Genomic DNA, 4,560 nt, shown 5'->3' on the forward strand with positions numbered 1-4,560 from the left:
TCATATCCAGTGACCATCAGTACCCGTAGTAAGGGAAGTCTGGACAAACGTGGAAGGCTTTGAGCGTATAATGTCATTACGGGTTTTTTTTTAATTTTTTTTAATGCTTGGGGCTCTTATGCTTTTCATGTGAGACAGCAGCCACGATAGCTCTATAACTCATATAGGCTTATGTTTTTTTTTTTTTTCATTTTTATTCGAAATATTCACAAATGTGTTAACTACCCTATATCAGGAAATATCTCGGTTCTCAAATGTGTAAGTAAATGCATTTAGCACATTTATAAATTACTTTTAGTTGATCTATAATGGGCGATGGGCAAGTAGCCTAATGTTAGCGTAATCTCTTAACTACACATAAAACCTTATTACTTGTACCAGATAGGCTATGGGTGTCATGCCATAAAATATTTTTAATGCAACTGACTTTGTATTTAATGTGAATTTAATAAAAACATTGTAATTTACTAATTATAACACTTTCATTGTAGGAGAGACCGGGTATGGTTGTAACACTTTTTGTTTCAGCATCTGTAATTCGCAAGTTTTGGGCTAGAGTGCTTAAACTTTTATACAAAGCACCCACATTTGTTTACTACAAAATACACCAATTCAAACCTCTGCAAGAATATCATATCAAGTTGATGTCAAATACACGGAGTGCCTTTGTTACAATCTAACCCACTGCCGGGGTAAGTAACACATACTGGGGTAAGTTGTAACAGTTAGACAAAAGAAGCAAAAATAGCAGCCACCCCATTAAGTTTGCTTCAAAAACAGGTTTATTGAAACAATCTAAACGAACAATACAAAACAATGTCGCACATTTTATGACTGACCACAGTTCAAATCAACTTCCGATTTGATGCAGGAGTGTGTGCATGTGTGTGTAAATTAGACTACTAGAACAAACAGTATGCTTACTGAACACTCAACTCCAGTGTACTCAGGTAGGCCAACAGAACACGTAGATCAAACAAAAAACTGTATAAATTTGTGTGTGAGATTGTTTCTATAGGAATTTTCTCAATGAGTCACAGGCTTGGTGTATCCAGAAACTGCATAGGACACATTTTTCCCACACTTATTTTGCCTTTGAGCTGCCAAAAAAAGCTCCATATAGGCAACATGAAAGTTCTCAGTTCTATGTAAGGGGATGCTAAAATGTGTTACAACCAGGGCTTGACATTAACACCTGCCAACCTGCTAAATGCGGGTGAATTTCAGCAGTGGTGGGTAACACGGTCACTTCCACTAGCCTCTTTGGCGGGTTGAATTTTATATACAGTAACAGAGCTCGACGTTAATGCTTTTCTGGGATAAGTGGATTTTTTGAAGGGGCAAGTGGAAGAGAGTTTTACTTGCCCGACCGGACAACAAACATGATTAAAACATCTAATTAGGGAATTACCAAAATTTCAGCAAGAATGATTCAGATTTTATTACATTTGGTGCAAACGGCAATTTATAGTGGATAATGGGATAAACCCATGCATACACCCTGCGTTCCATTCGGAAGGGCTCATCCCTATGCCCTAATCCCTTCAAAGGGTTTACCCTCCAGAGTGAGAGCTTTCAAGGGTTGAAGGGTGTAGGGGACCAAACAACTGTTTCTTTAAGTGCCCTTCTGTGTCATCATCCCGTGTCCATATGGAGGTGCCGTCATCATGGAAAGAATCAGCGCAAAGAATCATGGGCGTCCATCAGTTGTACCCTTCGAAATCCTTCATTCCGAAGGGACTTTTGAAGTGGCCAGTTTTGAGCACTTCGGTTTGGAATGACCCTTCAATATAACGTCCATGATTGTTTTCACTCCGAAGTGCCCTTCGGAGGGCGATATATCCCATTTGGAACGCACCGAATGACAGGCACTTGGTTCATTCTTGAATTAATCAGCCGTCTGAATGAATCGTTTGAATGAATGACTCAATGACTCACTCAATAAGACAGTCACTTGCTGCCACCTGCTGGCGGTTTACTTTCACATTTAAAAGTATTTTGTATTTCGTCCCCTTGGAATTATAAGGTTCTATCTGCATTCCGAGTAGTTTTGAGATTTTTAGCTTAAAAGTTTTTGCATTCCATTTGACTGTGTAGACTTTTTTGTTTTTAAAATAAAAAGTCCCAAAATGTACACAACATGAAAAAATCTATCACATAATGTAATTAAGTTGTCACAGAATAAGAATATGTGAATAACTCAATTTTGACAAAAATGTCAGATAGAACCTTACAATTCCAAGGGGACGATTTGTATAAAAAAAATAATAAATTAAATTGTAATTTAAAACATATCATTATTTATGCAGTTGTAATTTTGCAGCATAAATGCATTCATAGCATGCTACATTTGAACTTCATTACATTTGTCTGTGTAAAAATGCATGTTTTGCCACTTCAGATGCCTCACTTTATTCTGCAGTGGAAAGATCTGTTTTGTTGATTCTGATTTCATTTGATTGGTAAAAGTCCTATATTTTATATATTTAATTTTATTAACTGTAATTATTAGTAAAAATTAACTATTTGATATGAAAATGTATGCATACATTTTATAAGGTTAGTAAAAAAAGACTGCCTTTTATATTGGCAAAAAATGACCTGGAAATCAATTTAAGTCAATTTTAGTATGCAGTTGTGAACTTTAATCATATAAAATGTAATTTCCCAGCAACAAAATTATGGCCAGTGAAAATGCTGAGTGGCTGGTAATTTTGGAAAACCTGTAGCCACAGTGGCTAGTGAGTAAAAAAGTTCATGTCAAGACCTAGTCACAACTGAACTTACCCCCACCCCTGTCATGCAATGTTTAGTTAGCTGTATTAGCATAATGGTTTGAAATTAGCAGTTTAAAAATGCATCACATTTTGCCTGAGAATCTACAATTTATTCAATTTATTAATGTAAATTATATTATTTTATCTGCAACAGTTTAAGCACTAAGCAAAATTTAGATTCTTACATCAAAATCAGTTTTTTCTTTATAAAATCTGCATATACCTGTTTACAGCATTGGCAACCATTCATATAAGATCGGGGAGGAAGTGGGTAAATAATGAAATTATCATTGGACCTCTAGCTTATCCCTGATATGTGGAAATGGTGTTGTTACAACTCTCCTCGTGTTACAACAATACCCGGTCTCCCCTACAGAAAGAAAGCAAAGAACAAAGAACGTTTTCAAGCACTCTCAAAAACATTATAATCATTGAAGCTGTTTACACTGTGAAATTAATATCCTACTTACAATCGTACACTTTGTTGTTTCTGATGAGAGAATTCGTCAGAGAGCAGAATTCATTCAGGGAGCGAGTGAACAAAACACTGGCATTTCAGTGATGACTCATCTGAACGCCTCTGATTGGCCATTGCCAGGGGCGGAGCCAGGGGGTCACTCAAACCCCACTCAAAACTGCAGTTTTTGTCTTTTTTTTTTCTTGACAAGAAATGCATTTATTAAGATGCGGACGGGAGAATTTTCTGACACGCACTTCAGCTTCACCTCAGCGTCAGGCGCGAGTCAAACGAGCGCGGAAAAGCTACAACAGCCAAATAAGCTTCAGTAGAACAACTGTGAACTGCGGTCTGATGAGATGTTGTTAGACTATATAGCCAAATGAGCTTCAGTAGAACAACTGTGAACTGTGGTCTGATGAAATGTTGTTAGACTATGTCAGTAAAACACACATTCCTGTCCCATCAGCCGTTTTACTGTGCTCACGGCGTACACTCTTCAACAGTACGCAAATATGTGGCGCACGCTCTATATCACTTCATCATAAGTAACCCGCACAAGAAACTATGAGCATACATACCTAGTTCTGTCGTCAGCGAAGTCATGAAATTACCAAAAAGGCGATTAAAGATGCAAACTGCATGTATACGCAGCACACAAGAACGTCTCTCAAATGCATACTAAAATATATTCTGCAATTCGAGATCACAATAAGGCACAAGCTGATATGTATTTTTTATTTGTAATTTAATGCACAAATAAATGTGAGCACAGTGCACTTATACTAGAAAATATGCGAAAATTAAACCATTTAAATGCATAAAATAACTCATGTTATATTCTGGCATTTATGTCTACTGTTGACTTCCGGCCTTTTCACATTTTTATCACTATCTGCATGGCTCATCCATGAGTATGCAATGTTGGAGAGCAAGCATTTAGGAGTTTTGAGAAGCTGAATGAGCAATAAAGCTATAGTGAGCCCCTTTATTAAAATACCTGGAGGAACCAGACTCTGCCTACTGCATGCAACAGCTGCATTCGTAGTCTGTGCCTTAATGAAGCGGCTCTAATAAAGGGGTAGTGCATCTTGGCAAGCTCAATACGGCCATCAGGATGCGCTACCAGCCTAAACAATGAGGTCAAATTTATGATTAAGGCGGGGAATTAATGACAACAGAAAGTCAGGAGGCCAGTTTAATGCCTCGTGTGAACGTCGCTCCTTTTTACAGGTGCCGGTCTAACGCTTTATCAAAAGGTTGCTTCTTTTTACATTCTGAAGTCTGTTTCGTTATACTAAGACTTTTGCACCCATACAAGTCAGG

This window comes from Sinocyclocheilus anshuiensis, unplaced genomic scaffold (assembly GCF_001515605.1).
Source record: "Sinocyclocheilus anshuiensis isolate Anshui unplaced genomic scaffold, SAMN03320099.WGS_v1.1 scaffold1879, whole genome shotgun sequence".
Classification (NCBI taxonomy): domain Eukaryota; kingdom Metazoa; phylum Chordata; class Actinopteri; order Cypriniformes; family Cyprinidae; genus Sinocyclocheilus; species Sinocyclocheilus anshuiensis.